This window comes from Equus asinus, chromosome 2 (genome assembly GCF_041296235.1).
Source record: "Equus asinus isolate D_3611 breed Donkey chromosome 2, EquAss-T2T_v2, whole genome shotgun sequence".
In the NCBI taxonomy this organism is placed as follows: domain Eukaryota; kingdom Metazoa; phylum Chordata; class Mammalia; order Perissodactyla; family Equidae; genus Equus; species Equus asinus.
Window position 1 is genome coordinate 153,413,160 of NC_091791.1, and position 18,663 is coordinate 153,431,822.

At 38.9% G+C, this 18,663-nt stretch overlaps 2 protein-coding genes across 10 annotated transcripts in view; one reads left to right on the top strand and one right to left on the bottom strand.

Moving 5' to 3' along the window:
* Nucleotides 1-10,867, bottom strand: part of SNAP23 (synaptosome associated protein 23) — a 29,855-nt gene extending 18,988 nt beyond the window's left edge. For 2 of the 6 annotated variants that reach the window (XM_014857302.3, XM_044765079.2), the window contains exon 1: nucleotides 10,522-10,867. The gene's annotated coding sequence lies outside the window, so the exon portion shown is untranslated. Of the gene's footprint in view, nucleotides 1-9,176; nucleotides 9,248-10,266 lie in introns of all 6 variants that reach the window. The other 4 variants (XM_044765077.2, XM_070502957.1, XM_070502995.1 and 1 more) reach the window with 4 other exon arrangements.
* Nucleotides 10,868-14,797: 3,930 nt separating this feature from the next.
* ZNF106 (zinc finger protein 106) overlaps nucleotides 14,798-18,663 on the top strand; it is a 59,321-nt gene continuing 55,455 nt past the window's right edge. The window contains exon 1 of one of the 4 annotated variants that reach the window (XM_014857305.3): nucleotides 14,798-14,965. The gene's annotated coding sequence lies outside the window, so the exon portion shown is untranslated. The remainder of the gene's footprint in view (nucleotides 14,966-18,663) is intronic. The other 3 variants (XM_070503031.1, XM_070503015.1, XM_070503037.1) reach the window with 3 other exon arrangements.

Consider the following 18,663-nt stretch of genomic DNA (forward strand, 5'->3'; position numbering starts at 1 on the left):
CATGAAATTTTATCTCTTCCACAGACTCAAAGACAGTTAAATCAAAGGAAGAACTAGAAACATCAAAGTAAGCATGGTTTTCAGTTGTTTCGTAATAATTTGGAACCTGAAAATATCTACATTAATTTAGAAAATTACATATGAATACAAAGAAAAAAGGCCTTAGGAATACAAAGAAAAAAGGACTTAGAACTTAATGAACAGGAGATCCATATGTCTTCGTTGATAATAATGAAAAGATACGCAGGAAGCAATGGAAGAAAATAGCAGTTTAAATCATCATCAATTCCCAGTATCCTGCCAAGACCAATAAGATGATTTTATAGGGGCCGGCCCCACGGCCGAGTGGTTAAGTTTGCGTGTTCCGCTTCGGTGGCCCAGGGTTTCGCTGGTTTGGATCCTGGGTGCAGACATGGCACCGCTCATTAGGCCATGCTTTGGCGGTGTCCCACATGCCACAACTAGAAGGACGCACAACTAAAATATACAACTATGTACTGGGGGGATGTGGGGAGAAAAAGCAGAAGGAAAAAAAAGTCATTTGTGTTTAAAAAATAAAAAAAGAATGCTCTTATGAAATAACTCATTTTATACTGGAAAGCAAGGACTTTGCCTTAAAATAGTCTACCAAGTTAGTTTTCTGCCTTATTCCCTCTCTTGAAACAAAATTAGTCACAATGTAAGTTGCTCTATGAGTTACACTCATTGTTTATTACCATACTCTTAACAATTTGATAAAATTGGTGATTCTCTCTGGCATATTTTGATTAGACTTTCATGGTAACCAATGTATTTACACCAAGTGGAAACTTCTGTTCATATCAGGGTAGCATGGTGGTGGGCAATGGAAATCCAGCATTCAAATTCTGGCCCCAAAATATATTTGTTGTATGACCTTGAGCATGTTCCTAAACCCAAGAAAACTCAGTTTCTGCATACATAAAATAGAGATAACAGAGTCTATCTCATAGGCTTTTTTTTGGTGAGGATTAAAAACAATGATTTATACAAAGTGCTTGGCACAGTGCCTGACGCATGGATGATATTCAAATGTTAGCCAATATTTTAATATTATTAGGGAAGCAGAAAATAACAGTTGGCAAAGCAAAAGTAAAGCAACAATGTTAAATATAAGTGACACTGACATAAATGCAATTGAAAGTAACAGCTACTGAATATTAATCATTCCATCTGTAAGGCTAAATTTGAATATTAAAGTTGATGATATTGTACAGGCTTTATATATACACCTGAACCATTTTCATGCCAGTCATGAGTCTGCACACATCAAGACAGATAGTAAACAGGTTTAAATTAAACCAAGTTTCTGGTTAAGTACTTATCTAGACAAACATATATAGCTTTGCATCTAAAAAATTAAAGATTGCCCTTAAACGGTTCTTTTTTTCTGGCTAAGGTGGGCAAACACAAACCACAAAAAAGGGCTTAGGTTATGAAAGTTAGTATATAAAGTGAACAAGTAAGACCAAAAAAAAATCAAATATGCACTATAATTACCTAGGAATTGACTACCTGAGGGAACAAAATACGGGTAGAAAAAAGTGTGGAAGGGAATCATTAAAATATAATCAATGGCTGCAGTAGTATAGAATTAAGAGTGATTTTTCTTCTTTTCCCAATTTTCCAAATAGTTTGCAATGTAGTTATATTACTTTCAAATTTCATACATTTATTTTCATCGTAAAATATGATAGCTTATGATAACCAAGAAAACCGATTTATAAGATTGGAAAAACCAGACAAGAAATAAATTCTAGACTCTAATTCATAAGCATAATACCAACTCTTAGCCTCTCTTGAGAGAGATCTTCAGCTGGTACATATTCACAGTAAATGCAAGTTTGCGGAAACATTTCCATCTTCTAACAGATGAGTACCCATTCCAAACCATAAAAGCAGAGAAATAATACAGTAGAATAATTCGTCCTAACCATTCTGCTAACAGATGTTTAGAGGAAAGATCCTTGCTAAGGTTTGATTGGGAAAGATACTTCACATTAGGCAGCGGGAATTGGTTCCAATGGGGTCTGAATGATTTCTTAGTACTTTCATTGCAAAATAAGAAGTGGATAAAAGAGGATCTCATAAAGAAGCAGAGAACTTCGCTGGCATAGAGAATTTACAATAGCTCCATCCTGGAGTACAGCCAATCTCCTGTCACGGCCCCTCACCTCCAGTGTATCCTCTTTCTCTAACCTTCCTACCAACATGCAGCAACCTTAGGGATTCAAAGAAAATGTATGGAATTAGAAGCTGTTTAAAATGTTAGTCTGTAGGATTTGCTTTAAAATAATTTGGAGGTGGGAAAATGGGTAGGAATATGGAGGAAACAAAATTGGCCATGACTGTTACAGCTGGGTGAATATTACATAGAGGGTCATTATGCTACTTTCTCAACTTTTTATTATGAAAAAATCCAAATATATATAAATGTTTTAAAAAATGGCAGCTAATTTGTTAACAGTCTTTACTCACCATTTTGAAAGTTTAGATAGTGGGTAGTAGAACGAGAGGAATCACAGTAACAACTACAATAGTTAATATTATAAAGCACTATATATCCAAGACACTATTCTAGGAAATACAGAAAATATGTAAATATATACATACGTACACACACACTCATTTAATCCTTACAACACTGTCTTAGTCTGTTCAGGCTGCTATAACAGAATACCACAGAATGGGTAGTTCATAAACAGAAATTTATTTCTTACAGTTCTGGAAGCTGGAAGTCCTAGATCAGGGTGCCAGCACTGGTCACGTTCTCATGAGGGCCCACTTTCTGGTTCAAAGCTGGCACCTTCTCACTGCATCCTCACATGGTGGAAGGTGCTGGGGACCTCTCTAGAGACTCCTTTTAAGACACTAATACCATTCATGAGGGCTTCGCCCTCATGGCATAAGCACCTTCCAAAGGCTCCACCTACTAGTACCATTACATCAGGCATTAGGATTCCAACATATGAATTTGGGGTAGAGACACAAACATTCAGACCACAGCAAACAATTTAATTCCACATTTTACAGCTGTAGAAACTAAGGAGCAGTCAAGTTAAGCAGCTTTTGCAAGGTCACATGGTAGGGCCAGGATCAAACCCAGGCAGACTGCTCTAGAGTATGTGCTTTCAATTACTACTATATATATTAAAAGGAGGAGAGTAGAGAGCCACATTATCAAGTCATTCAAATCTTTAGAAGCTTTGCCCAAAGTATAGATGAAGTCTCTGCATTCTGCTTTTCAATAGCAAGTCTAACTCCAGGCTTAGAGCACATTTTAGAGCAGTGATTCCCAACCTTAGCTACACATTATAATCACCTAATGAGCCTTTATAACTCTGGAGGCCCAAGCTGCACCTCAGACTAATTAAGTCAGAATCTTGGGGTTGGGAGACAGGCAGCAGTGGGTTTTGAGGCTCTCAGGTTATTCTATTGTGTAGTCAAGATTGAAAACCACTGTTTCAAATGAAAGGTGTTTTTTTTTAAGGTATAGACAAGTACTAATGGATGGTATCCTACCCAAGGCCAAAAATGTAGACGTCTACCCCATTTTAATGAGATGGAATAAAAATGTTTAAACAAATATTACAGGTGATTTCTATTTGCCTTACACAATAATGTACTTTCTATAGGAAGCACTTTATTACTTTTAACATTAGAAAAGTTATAAACATGCTGGTTTTGTAGACAGGTTTCAGAAGACTTTACAATTCTGGTACGTCATGGAGGAAAAACATAGCATTTAATGATGCAGGACAAGAACAACTTAGGCTTCAAAAAGTTAAACATAGAATTATCATATGACCCAGCAAGTCCACTCCTAGGTATATCAGAGAGAAATGAAAGCATATGTCCACAGAAAAACTTGTACATGAATGTTCAAAGCAGCATTATTTGTAATAGCCACAAAGTAGAAAAAACCCTAATGTCTATACAACGGAATATCATTCAGCCATAAAAAGAAATGTTATGTGCTATAACACGTACGAGCCTTGAAAGCAATATAAGAGAACAAAGCCAGATACAAAAGGCCTCAAATTGTATGATACCATTTATATGAAATGTCCAGAATATGTAAATCCATAGAGACAGAAAGTAGATTAGTGGTTGCCAGGGGAGGGAGGAGGAAGGAGGTGGGACAGACTGCTAATAGTCACGAGATTTGTTTGGGGGTGATGGAAATGTCCTGGAATTAGTGGTGATGGCTGCACAGCCTTATGAACATACTAAAAGCCACTAAACTGTATACTTTAAAATGGTGAATTTTAAGTTATATGAATTATATCTTAATTTTTAAAAACTGGAAAAAAAAAGAATGACTTAAGGATGGAGAAAGAATATTTGAAAGAAGAAAACAGTCACGTAAAAGAAAAAAGTATGAGTAAGAATCAAAAGATGGGAAGGAAAACATTAATTTTGTAGCTTTTCCTATGCCAAACAATTTTCTATCAAAGTACAAAATCTAAGTTAGAGATTTAGTTAAAATAAATGATAGTAGCTATAGTGCAGGTGCCACTGAAATATAAAACTTATATTTTATATTCAATGGATTACCTCCTTTCTTCTCCAGGAAGAAAAATGGTGGTTGGAAAACAGGAATAGGGCAACCACATTAAGAAATATACCTGATGCCCTTCTTCATTAAGATCCAAATACAGTCTGTGTTTAGAGCAACTTCTTGGAATTCAGAAAACATGCTTTTCCATATGTTTATTTATTTTTAAATTTTTTTGCTGAGGAAGATTTGCCCTGAAATACTGTCTGTGTCAATATTCCTCTATTTTGTGTGTGGGTCACCGCCACAGCATGGACACTGATGAGTGGAGTAGGTCTGCACCCAAGAACTGAACCCAGGCTGCTGAAGCAGAGTTGCTGAACTTAACCACTAGGCCATGGGACTGGCCCTCCACATTGTTAAAAGGAAAAAGAGTCCAAGTTTTCTCTTTCATAAGGAGACAAAATTATTTTTTTAACTGGCACTCCTGGTTATTATTAACATGTGGTACAAGAGAAAGTGAAACCTAAATAAGGCAACATCAAAATCATTATTTAGTATATCTGAAAACACTGAACTGGTTTTAGAGACTTAAAATGGTCATTACACAAGGTTAAACATTATTATTTTCTAATAATAAATCTTAATGCTACATTTTAAAATATGTACAGTTTAAAAAATGAAGGCCAAAAATGTAAACGTCTACCCCATTTTAATGAGATGGAATAAAAATGTTTAAACAAATATTACAGGTGATTTCTATTTCCCTTACACAATAATGCATTTTCTATAGGAAGCACTTTATTACTTTTAACATTAGAAAAGTTATAAACATGCTGGTTTTGTAGACAGGTTTCAGAATACTTTATAACTTCGTTAATAGTAAAAGTCTATTCAATAACTATAAACTTTTGATTGATAATGAAAAACTCTAAAAGATAAAAAATGTTGAAAGCTCCATATGACTTAAATATTGATATAAACAGCATTTTTCTACCATCCAGGATGTCTGTGGGTATTTCAATTCCCACTCCTATAAAATTAAACTCTTAACCACTATTTAAGAAAATAAAATGCTGATTTTTAAAAACCAAAATTCTCAAAAGATAATGTAATACGTACAAAAAAATTTTAAATATTCCTAGTCTTTGGCCTTTTCCCACTTTTAGCAATCTAGAAGAAAATCACAGATATAGACAAAAATACATGAGTCCCAGTATTATTTATATTGTTAAAAACGAAGTGATATAAATAACCAGTGATGGGGGATTTGACTGAATAATTATGGTATAGCTACATGATAGAGTGTTATTCAGCCATTAAAAATTATTTTTGAAGATTTTATATTCTTCCATATTTAATTTTTCATCAAACATACACACAAGGTTTGAGAAGTCCAATAGTTCTACAACAATAATAAACAGCAGTTCCCCTGCCCTTCCCCCCTCAAACCAATTCCAGCTCCCAGAGACAAAATTTTTAACAGTATTAGTTGTTCCAGTGTTTAACCCCAAATTTCTAAATCATATCCTTATAGTGTTGTTTCTTGATATTTTTCAATTTTGGATATCATCCACTGACTTTCTACAATGAAGATATTTAGTTCTTTAAATTTTTTTTTTTTATTCTTCTCCCTGAAGCCCCCCAGTACATAGTTGTATATTGTAGTTGTGAGGGCCTCTGGTTATGATATGTGGGACACCGCCTCAGCGTGGCCTGATGACCGGTGCCATGTCCGCGCCCAGGATCCGAACCTGATTCTAATTCTTCCTGAAGGCATTTAGATGAGATGAGAGTCTTATTTATGTTAAGATTCGATTCCTCCTTCGACTTCCTCTCTCAAGTTTACTTTCTACTTCCTTCTACAGGGACAAACGTTAACTATTCTTATATTGAAGCCCCAAAACTATGCAAATAAAAGAAGTACACCACTGAGTCATATCTGTCAAACATCTTGGTTTCCAAGAGCACTGAAGCACATGATTCAAGACAGATATCCTGCTGGGTGAGAAAGTAGCACTAAAAGTGACAAACTAAAAAGACCAAAATTACACTCCAGTTTTATAGAAGCACCTATTATTACTTAAATGCTTGACGTCCCACACCTAGTTTTCAAGTCCTGCTCAACCTTGGACCGTCCACAATTCTACTCTAAGGGACCAGGGTGTAATCCTGAGGAGGCAGATCTAGAAGTGACTATAATCAATTATACTGACCCTGTCTAAAAAAAAGCCTGTGGGAACAGAAAAGGGACGCTCTACAGGAAAGATAAGAAGAGGCTCAAGAATGCAGCATTCATTCTCCAGGAAAGAGAGACAATCAGTCTGGCAGACATAAGGATGGTATCAGCCAGGGAGCTATCAAGCGTGAGGTGAGGATGACTGGCAAGCCTTCACCTTGCCTGAATGAAATATTCGCCCAACCCAGCCAGGTATTTTGGCTCTGACTACAAGTTCACCTGGAAGCTTTCTGGTTAGCTCCTCAAATATTCTGCAACCAGGAGTCAGATGCCACAGATAGAGAACATAAGCACTCAGGCCCCTGGAAGAGAATAACCCCCCAAAGCAAATTAAAAGAGTGGCATTCTAGTTTATACAAAAGGCAATACAGTGTAGTGGTTAAGTGCCCAACATTTGGAGGCATAATGGTTTCAAATCCCGACTATTATTTACTTAACTTCTCTGTGCTTTGGTTTTCTCATTAAATGAGGATATAGTATTTACTTCAAGTGCTGTTATAAGGACTGAGTTAATTTATGCAGAGCATTTAGAACCTTGGCTGGCACACAGTGCTCAATAAAACTATTATAAGTTTTCATAATAATTATTAAATATCTCTCATGTTTTTGATGTGTGAATCAAAATCCAAGCATGATCAACTTTTTTAAAAATTGTGATTTTAGACTATCAAAGAAGTGCCACAATGTAAAGTCTCGGTGGTCATGCAGGAATATATAACGTGTGTATGTGTGTGCATGTATACAGACAGGCAGGGTTGCTTTAAAAGGCAGACAGGAGACAGGTTGTGAAGGACTTTGTATGCTATACCAAGAAGTGTGGATTTTATTTTATAAGCATCAAGGGGCCATCTAAAGGAAATCTCAAATGTCAAAATATAGTTAAATTCAAAACAAACTTTAAATCCAAGTTACAGAACTCACAAAAGTCAACAAGATGAGGCAATTCCAGAAAAATAGTGATGAGTGATTTCAGTATTTTAGTTGCAATACAACCTAAATTGAAATCAAAACCGAAATGTCAGTGAATTTAAATGAGCGCAAATGGAACCTCACCTCCAATCCCAATATCACAAAAGGAACAGTACATGCTGTTTCCTGGCTCCACAATCCACTTCCTCCAATTGTTGGAGGCAATGGATCCATCTGTTTCAAGCCCCTACCCACTATGACAAAGAAAAGATGGGTCCTTGTCATCAACTCCTCTGTCAATCTACGGACCTAAAACAAAATATGACACTGGAATAAAAAGTTCAGGACTCTTGGGGCTGGCCCCGTGGTGCAGTGGTTAAATGCGCACGTTCTTCTTCTTGGTGGCCTGGGGTTCGCTGGTTTGGATCCTGGGTGCAGACACGGCACCGCTTGGCAAAAGCCATGCTGTGGAAGGCGTCTCACATATAAAGTGGAGGAAGATGGGCACGGATGTTAGCTCAGGGCCAATCTTCCTCAGCAAAAAGAGGAAGATTGGCAGTAGTTAGCTCAGGGGTAAACTTCCTCAAAAAAAAAAAGTTCAGGACTGCTGGATGCAAGCAACATCATATATTATAAATGCTAACATACACACAATGCAGAGTACAAATACAGCTAAAAATCGATTTCCAGAAAGTTTAAGACACAGGAACAAAAGAAGGAAAAGAAAACGCCTTAATTCAGAAGGAAAATGAAAGGCAGCTGATTTCACAAAAATGTCAAAGAGCTAACATCCTCTTTTTCCCTTTTGTTATTCTAATCTACTCTCATTTGGTGAAATCAGATAAGTAAGTTTGCTAGAACTGTGTTACAAAAATGAATGCCATCACAGGGCTCACAGAATTTTGAAGTTCATTGGCCTTAGAGTTTAGGCAGTCCAATCTTCACTTTATTTTAAAAATGAGTATACGAGGCCCAAAACAGTATTTTCCAAAGTGTACAGCCAAAACAAGAGAAGATTTTAGCTGTTATATAAGCAATAGTTATGTACTTAACAGCTATGTATTTATTATGTGTACTAGAACAAGGTATAAAATGCAACAAGACCATGGATTTCACAGATTATCAATTTGGAAGAGGATAATGTTCAAAAGAAGTCCACTGAAAATATGCGATTAAGGGGCCAGCCTGGTGGTGCAGAGGTTAAGTTCCTGTGCTCCGATCTGGCAGCCCAGGGTTCCCTGGTTTGGATCCTGGGCGCAGACCTATGCACTGCTTATCAAGCCACACTGTGGCAGGTGTCCCACATATAAACTAGAAGAAGATGGGCACGGATGTTAGCTCAGGGCCAATCTTCCTCGGCAAAAAGAGGAGGTTTGGCGGTAGACGTTAGCTCAGGGCTAATCTTCCTCCAAAAAAATAAAAAAGAAAATATGAAGTAAAATAATAACAGATGATCTTCTAAAAGGCAAAACTTATCATGGTGGCATGGTTCATGATAAATGAAGTACCGACCTCTGTTCCATGAGCAACAGGATCTATTTTTTTTGTTTGTTTGCTTTCTTCTTGATTCAAAAGGTTGTGTTCTGAATGATTAGAAAAGATGTGACCTTAAGTTAAGCCAGCTTCTTACTATACTTAAGTTCTTTTAGAACAAAAGAAACAAACGCTAAGATCCATACAGAAATTCTATTGTTCACAGGAAAGACTGTAATATTGTTAAGAAACTAACAGCACAAGTCATTCCTATTCTGGAAGTAAGATAATAGCACTTTTCTAGGGCATATCCATATATCACAAGCACTTAAAAAAAAATCCAAAAAACCCTAGGGGGCTGGCGCCGGATCTAGTGGTTAAGTTCTCTGGCTCTGCTTCAGCGGCTGGGGGTCGAGGTTCAGATCCCCTGTGTGGGGACTTAGCCCGGCTGGTCAAGCCATGCCGTGTCAGCATCCCACATAAAGTAGTGGAAAATTGGCACAGATGTTAGCTCAGTGACAATCTTCCTTAAGCAAAAAGAGGAAGACTGGCAACAGATGCTAGCTCAGGGCCAATCTTCCGCATACACACACAAAAAAACCCCTAGCAACACTGATAAATATTTAAGCTGTAGGCTAAATTATAGGATCATTTTATTTACTTTCACATGACCTGTCAAAACAGCATGGTAATGTGAGAAGAGGTGTTTCTCCTGATTTTTGCTAATATTTATATGAATGTGGTCTTTTTCATTACCTCTTGCCAAAAGAACAAATGACAAGTGATCACTGGATGCCTTAGGCATCAACTTTGCTGGTAGCAAAAATATTAATTTTTTAAAATTTTACTATGAAATATTATAAGATTAGCTCTCAAAGTATTCTAGCTAATGATGTCTCACGCATTTCAAGTGTGGTATTTTCCAGGCTAGGCAAGAACGCGGGAGAACCAGGTAAAAACAGGTATGAATGTACTTTGCTGGAGAGCACGGACTCTCCACTGACGTGAACCTCAGAAACCATCTTCCAACAACTAGTTCAGTTATCTGATCACTGTGGTCACCATACAGTCTACTAACCCCGACCACGGCAAATCTGTGGGGGTAGGGGGTGAGGGAGTGGGAGTTTACCTCTGCTTGGTTTCAAGGAAGGGTCCAGGGAACCACCATTCCGCCACCCTTCCTCCGCCGGCCCCCTCGACAGGCTCCCGGCGCCTGGCGTCCTCGCGCCGGGCCCGACCCGCCCAGTCCGAGCAGAGCGCCCCCTCCTCCCCTGAAGCCCGACGCCACCAATTTTTCAACCGTCACGATATACTCTTTCTCCTTGAGACATGATCCCAGTCTTCCCCTCGGCCAGCTCCCTCAGCCCCACTCCTGAAGACTCACCAGGCAGTTCGTCACTCCTCTGCGGCCGCGGCAGCTCCGACACCCCTAGCCTGGACTTCGGACTGTTCCCTTCGTGCGCCTGCGCGCGCCGGACTCACACGCCTGCGTACTTCCCCGCGCCGCGGACACGGCCACACCCCTGCAGCTGGAGCCAATCACGGGGCTGGGGGTTTAAATCTCCCTGCCACGCAGGCGGGGAGTCGGGGACTCACCCGTTAACCGGCTGATTCGAGTCCCACTCGAAGGTGGGAAGTGTTCAAGCGACAGACATTTACGTGTGCTATGCTGAGGGCAAACTGTATGCCAGGCACCGTGCGGTGTGAACACTGAGGAAAAGAAAGCGAATAGAATGCCTTCTCTGCCCTCCAGGGTCTTTTGATCTGTCTAGACTGGGAGATAGATGTGTAAATAAATTACAGTGGATAGCATATAGTGCACAGCATATAGAAATTCCGAGGCGCTGCTGGCTCGCAATGAACACAGCGCCTTATTCTTAGGGGTGTCTAGAAAAATTCCCAGAGGAAGTGACTTTTGAATCATGAAGGATGAGCAGGAGTTCCCCCGGAAGTCCGGGAGGGAGGGAGGGAGACAGAGTCGTCCAGACTGTGGGAACAGCCTACGCCAAGAAAAACATAGCGCCTGCTGGAAATTCCTTGTAGTTCATCCTGGTTAGAGACTCAGAGCTCATCGTTTATCTCCAGGTGAAGGGAAAATAAGCTTTAAAAAGTTGGCAATGGCCAGATCTTGGGAGGTCTTGCGTTTTTGGACTAGTGAGCCTGCACTTTATACGGTGACCCCTGAGAGCTATTGAAACGTGTTAAGTAGGTCTGGGAACTCTTCCAGGCACCTCTAAGAATAAAGCACAGTGCTGGAAATTAAAAAAAAAAAAAGTTTTAAAGGAGTAGTCTATTCCTAAGGGGTCAAGTAAGATAAGCGTGAGAAATATCTTTTGAACTTAGTAGCACAGAGATCATTAGTGATCAAAGAAAGTTATGTATTGGAATAACGAAATTGAAAAATAGATTGCAGCAGTTTGGAGAGAGGGGGTATGCAGAAACCGGGACAGGTTGTAGAAAGCTTTTGGCAAGTTAGGCCTTGAGGGGAGGAGGGAAAGAGGATGACAAGGGGTCAAAGATTTTTGTTCCTATTTCTTGGATTTTTTGTTAGAATTAAGGCAGGAGAAACTTAAGCATGACAGGGAAGATACAACTGAGAAAAAACAGTTGAATAGTGCACAGATCAATGGAACAAAATTGAAAGCCCAGAAATAAAACCACACATCTATGGACAGCTTATCTTTGACAAAGGAGCTGAGGGCATACAATGGAGAAAAGAAAGTCTTTTCAACAAATGGTGCTGGGAAAACTGGAAAGCCACATGTAAAAGAATGAAAATTGACCATTCTTTTTCACCATTCACCAAAATAAACTCAAAATGGATTAAAGACCTAAAGGTGAGACCTGAAACCATAAGGCTTCTGGAAGAAAACGTAGGCAGTACACTCTTTGACATCAGTATTAAAAGGATCTTTTCGGACACCATGCCTTCTCAGAGAAGGGAAACAATAGAAATAATAAACAAATGGGACTTCATCAGATTAAAGAGCTTCTTCAAGGCAAATGAAAACAGGATTTAAACAAAAAAACAACCCACTAACTGGGAAAAAATATTTGCAAGTCATATATCTGACAAAGGCTTAATATCCTTAATATATAAAGAACTCTCACAACTCAATCACAAAACATCAAACAACCCAATCAAAAAATGGGCTGGAGACATGAACAGACATTTCTCCAAAGAAGATATACTGATGGCCAATAGGCACATGAAAAGATGCTCATCATCGCTGATCATCAGGGAAATGCAAATCAAAACTACACTAAGATATCACCTTACACCCGTTAGAATGACAAAAATATCTAAAACTAATAACAACAAATGTTGGAGAGGTTGCAGAGAAAAAGGAACCCTCATACACTGCTGGTGGGAATGCAAACTGGTGCAGCCACTATGGAAAACAGTATGGAGATTCCTCAAAAAACTAAAAATAGAACTACCATACGATCCAGCCATCCCACTACTGGGTATTTATCCAAAGAGCCTGAAGTCAGCAATCCCAAAACTCCTGTGCACCCCAATGTTTATTGCAGCTCTGTTTACAATAGCCAAGACGTGGAAGCAACCTAAGTGTCCATCAACAGACGAATGGATAAAGAAGATGTGGTACATATATACAATGGAATACTACTCAGCTGCAAAACAGAACAAAATCATTCCATTTGCAATAACATGGATGGACCTTGAGAGAATTATGTTAAGTGAAATAAGCCAGCAAGAGAAAGATAATCTGTGTATGACTCCACTCATATGAGGAATTTAAAACTATGGACCAAGAACAGTTTAGTGGATACCAGGGGAAAGGTGGGGTGGGGGGTGGGCACAAAGGGTGAAGTGGTGCACCTACAACATGACTGACAAACATTAATGTACAATTGAAATTTCACAAGATTGTAACCTATCAATAACTCAATAAAAAAAAAGAAAAAAAAAACAGTTGAATAAAGACAAGTGCTAGTCAGTAGGTAAAGATTCTAAGAGGGTAAAAGTATAGGCAATCCAGATCACCAATTGGCAGAATGGTCTTAAACAGAGATCTCAGTTATAAGGAGAGGAAGTATGTGTCTGTAAGTTTGAATGTTTAGTAACAGGAAGTTAAAGAAGTTCTCATCTGATGACCTCTGTTTTCTCTGTGTAGTAGGAGACAAGGTCATCTGCTGATAGTAAAGAAATTGGGAATTTTAAGAAAGTAGAGAAGGTTTGGAATACTGTTGTAGAAAGCGATAGAGCAAATTGACCAGAGGAAAGTAACAGGACTGGTAAGCCACGTTGAAGGCCTGTGTAAGATTGTTAAAAATGAGCTCACCAGTTTCTGCCCTCCTGTGTGACTTTCTTAAGCAGTAATCACTTCTTGAAGTAGAAGTGGAGAAAATGTATGGTTGAATTCATTTAGAGTTTGGATGGTTACTGGCATAATACCATGGTTCTCAATCAGGGACATTTTTCGTTTATGCTTTCCAAGGGATATTTGGCAATGTCTGGAGACATTTTTGATTACCAAGATGATGGGGGGGATGTAAGGGACTGATACAGGCATCTAGTGTCCAGGGATGCATCTAAATATCCTACAATGCACAGGAGAGCACAAGAATTATCTCCAAAATGTCAGTAGTGCCAAGGTTGAGAAGCCATGGTCTAGGATTACCTTGATGCTCACCAACAGCTGACCCTGGTCTTCTACAAGCTTTTACTTGGACTATGGCCCAGAGCTTATAGAGTAAAGCAGTTCTTCCATTGCGTGCTTTTTAAGGAGAGTAGAATGAGCAACATACCTCAGACTTGAGTGTTTCAAGGTCTTATGATGTCACAAATACAGAATTGGAATAGTTCCCCAGTCCTCTAGAAGCAAATCTGGATTTACACATAGATGAAGGGAGCTGTTTACTTTGATTTGAGGCATTGAAGGTCTTGTTAAACATAGATATTATTAGAAGTTCAATAATATAGGAGTAGCTCTTCACACATTATCAACCTTAATGTAACTTGGTTTATCTGACTAATTTCCGTCACTAAAATAGGATCCTGAGGGAATGGGCGTGGGCTAAGTTTAATAATAAATATAAGTACATTAAGTACTAATAAGAATATAATCATTAGTATTGATGGATTGTCTGCTCTGTGATAGGTACCATTATGGATAGGCACTTGACCTCTGTTATGTCATTTAATCCTAGCAACACCTTGAAAGATAAAACATCATTATCCTAATTTTAACTGTGAGGAAAGTGAGGTTCCAAGGAAATTTGTAATTTGCACAAAGTCACAAATTACTAGTAGCTAGGTCAAAATTTGAGTTCAGGTCTGTGTGTTCTAAAGCTCTTGCACCTTCCATTAAGCTTCAGTAAGTTTTCCAAGAAGGAATGGTTGGAAATGTAGCCGAAACAGTCGCCGAAAGGGAATGGTAGAGACTTAGGAAGAGAATAGGAGCAAGAGGGAGGCCTGGAAAGAGCAAAGAGAATGAAGGAACCAGGGAGGCTGGTCGTAGGAGAGTCCAGCGCAGCAGACTAACTTCGCAAGCCGGCATGTCCTTTGTCTTTCATTCTTTTAGAGTATGTAAAACCTCTTTCCCCTGTGTCCGTTGTTCACTCTCGTGGGTTCAAATAAAGCTAGATTATTGAGAAAGGCGGACCGCAAAGAAAAAAAAAGGGAGCGCTACGGCAACGGTGTGCGCCTGCGCGCTGGCGGCGGCGGCGGCGGCGGTACCCAGACGGGAGCGGGTCCGGAGCGGGCCGCCGGACCCAAAATCGAGGGGGGCGTCTGGGGTGTCAGGGAGCTCCCTCTCCCGGGCCTCGGCGGCTTGATGGAGTAAGAGGGGTCGGCTGTGAGTGTGAGTATCGAGGGGCCGGGCTGCGTTGAGGGGTATCGGAGCCCAAGGGTCCTGGTGGTCTGCCCCTTAGGGAGGTTAGGGGTTCCAGGACGCGGCCGGGTCTCCGCTCCTGCAAGCTGCGGCGCAGGGGCAATCAGGTCGTCCTCTCTCCCAGGGCCGCGCGGGTTTACGGGCAGGCGGTGCTTCTGGCTTCAGGGTACAGATTCTCGCGGGGGCGTTCCGGCTCTGCGCCCAGCCGGAAACGTGGCTGCAGAGCCTTGACCTTTAGGAGAGGCCGTTGACCTCCTTCGGCCTTTGGTGCTGCAGGGAGCCCATAGACCCAAGGTGCTTAACGGCCTACGGGTCTCATGCCAGGAACACCTTTCGACCACTTGTGACTTCCAGCCTCTGTTCTTTTTCCTTCTTCCGTCTTCTCTCCCTATGGGATGCGTCTTAATAATAGTTACTAATTATGGAGCGCTTACTGAGTGTCAATTTAATATTTAGTCGGAATGTGGGTGCCTAATTATGGAGAGGAAATGCTTTGCACCCCACTCCCCCTTCAATCTGCTCAGTTTAATTATCTTTGAGAGTCAGAATCATCTTTTGAGATTAAGCCATCTTGTTGGAAAATTTGAGATTTCCATCGCTCTTGGACAGCCATCCTGGTTAAGGGAAGTTCTCTTACCTAGCAGATGAGTGCTTTATCCACCATGATGGTTTATATCGCATTTACTCAAGCCAGAATAACTTTTGAACACTTTCTAAGAGCCTAGTACTGTGCTAAACGCCATGGGAAATCTTAAAATTTGTTTTAAGCCCCATTCTCAACTTTAGTCGTGAATGAAACAATGGGAGATAATATTTAGATTCAGCTAGGATTTATTTGGCACCTACCACACATGTGCCAGATACACTCGGGTCTGTGACAAAAACATTGAGATATTGTAACGGGAGGTGGTTTTTTGAAGCACATTTTAGATGAGGTCGCTGGGAGTTTGATGGTAAATTTGCTCAAGCTAATTTAGCTAGGGTTAACTAGTGAACTTCACATGCAGTGCCAAAGCTCATCTTTTTCCTGCTAGGCTAAGTTAGATATTCCAAGCACTTCTGCTGAGAAGCAACTACATTACAGTTATAGTTTCTAGAGTTAACTAATGAGTCCAGAAAGTTGTAGGAGCCTTTAATTAAAGAGACTTGATGGTTTTTGAAGAGAACTTCACAATGGCTTGGAAGGAGGTAGAAAGTGTGAAGGAGTCTGATGCGGTTAGTTTAGAGCCAATTCCTTTGATTAAAATGAAAATATTTCAAAAGGAAAAACTGTGAATGGTGATTATTGTCGATCTGGGTTAGAGCACATGTAGTCTGAAGTCTACTGTACAAGAGAAGCAAGGAATAATGGTAGATGCTAGCCAACTTGGTTCTGGGGCCAGGAATGGCTCAGTGGGAAGTATATATATTGTGTGTTTTGTCATTGCAGTATCTTAGTGGGAAGTTTAGGATTAATTTGTGTACCCAATGATTAAGAGTACCTAGGCAGACAAGTTATGAATGAATACTCCAATTGCATATCCATTGTGCTAAATCTCTAATTGAAACCTTAAAGTCAATTTGGTTTTTTTCCTCCTTTTTTATTTTTTAATCTGAAAGAGACTATCAAGAAATGAGAGTTCCTAAGTGTTTCTTAGTCAAGGACTGGTTAAATAAATTATGCATCTATTAGAAAAAAATGAGCTAGCTCTCTATGTGCTAACATTGAGTGAGTTATAGGAAGTGGAAAAAAATGCAAAAGGGAGTGTGCAGTTTGCAATGTTTGTGATTTTTAAAAATATATGTATTTGCATTTATGTGCATAGAATATCTGGAAGAATACATAAACTGGTAACAGTGGCTGGAGGTGGAGATGGCTGGCAAACAGGAGTGGGAGGGGAATAATTTTCTCTATAAGCTTTTTTGTTTTATTTTTTATTATGAAACTTTTGAACATCCAGAGAAGTAGAGAAAATACCTTATTAACTCCTGTAAATCGATCACTCAGATTTTAAAATCTGTTTATATTTTACGTTATTTGGTTTTATTCCTCACATTCACCCCAAATACTTTAATTAAAAGAACATTTTCCTGCATAACCCAATATCACAGTCACACTGAACAATTCCTCTGTATTATCTAATACCCAATCCTTAAAAATTTCCTCAAACTGTCTCCCCTCTCCTTTTTTTGTAACCATTTTGATCCATTTCCCAGTCAAAATCTATGCATTGCATTTGACTGTTATGTCTCTTCAATTGTTTTAAAATTTCTAACAGTTACCTTTTCTCTCTTTCTCTTTTCTCGTCATTACTTGTTAGAGAGCTGGTTAGTGAGGAATCTGATTGATTCCTAGTGATATCATTTAAACTTGTAACTCACATGCTGTGGACTCTAGTTTTCCCCTATTGGTGATGTTGGGATTGATTAGTGAGCTCAGGTGGTGAGTCTGAGGCCTCCCTTGTAAAATTGTTAAATTGCATTTCTCCCCTTGAAACCAGCTAGCCCTTTTGTACCTTTCAAATTTTGAAACAACTAGTATTACCTATTCAAAATGTAAATAATTACCTTTAAAAAGACAAAGCTCACTGCAAGAAATGGCTTCTTTTTTTAAAAAACTGAATCCCTGATAACTAGGTGGCGGTATTCTCATTTTATAGAAGAGGAATTTGAAGTTTGGAGAGATTAAAATTTACTCAAGGTGGTAGACAACTAAGTATTTTTTGTCTAATTCCAAGGTCATGCTTTTTCCACCCTATTTTGTAAACTATAAATTGGTGTATAAATGTAAAATTGTTATTACTCTTCATAGTTATGCTGCTTGTCCTTTCTTTGTATCTTTTGTGACAGGTAATCAGTATCTAATGAGATTAGACTTTTTGGAGTATCAGTAAACCAGGACAGATCTATATAGTGTGTTAGTCTGTAATGAGCCATTCTGAAAGTTCGTAATATGTGAAAGCCAAACCTCTTGATTTCTGGAGTTCCAGAAAAAGTTCTGTACATGGAACCATTATGCAGTCTTGGTTCTTGGGCCTAAAGTCTTATGGGTTTAAAAAAAATATTGTGAGTTTAAAAAGATGTTTTTTAAAAAATTTTATAAACAGGAATATATGTGTATTATTGCTTAAGTTTTTAGAAAGTACAAAAGGATCTATGTGAAAAGTAAATCCCGGTTTTTTTCTCAGAGGCAATGACTTTCCAGTTTCTTGGATATTCCGCTACATGTGTATATATCATCAGGGTAAATTTTGACATTCATATATAGAAGTGTCTTAGTAGTATAATCTAAAATAATACCGTTGAAGGTTATTCTTCAGTTTTTATTGTTTGTGTTTCTATTCCGAACATCTTTGCCAATTAGTTTTCATTCATTCAACAAATATTGAATACCTATTCTATACCAGATGGTGTGCCAGGTAGTGGGAATAAAATGATGAACAAGACAGACATTCCTGCTAGCTGTGAAGGGGCTTACACTTTATTGGAAGAGGCAGTCATTAAGCAAATAATTATTCTGATAACTAAGTATAGCAAAGATTTAGTACCTGCTTTGTGCAAAATACCTTATATGAATTTACTTTACTCCTTGTAACAGCCCTGTGACACTGATACAGATATTATTTTATTTTATAAATGTGGAAACTGAAGCACAGGAAGATTAATTACTTGCTCAAGATACACAGCTA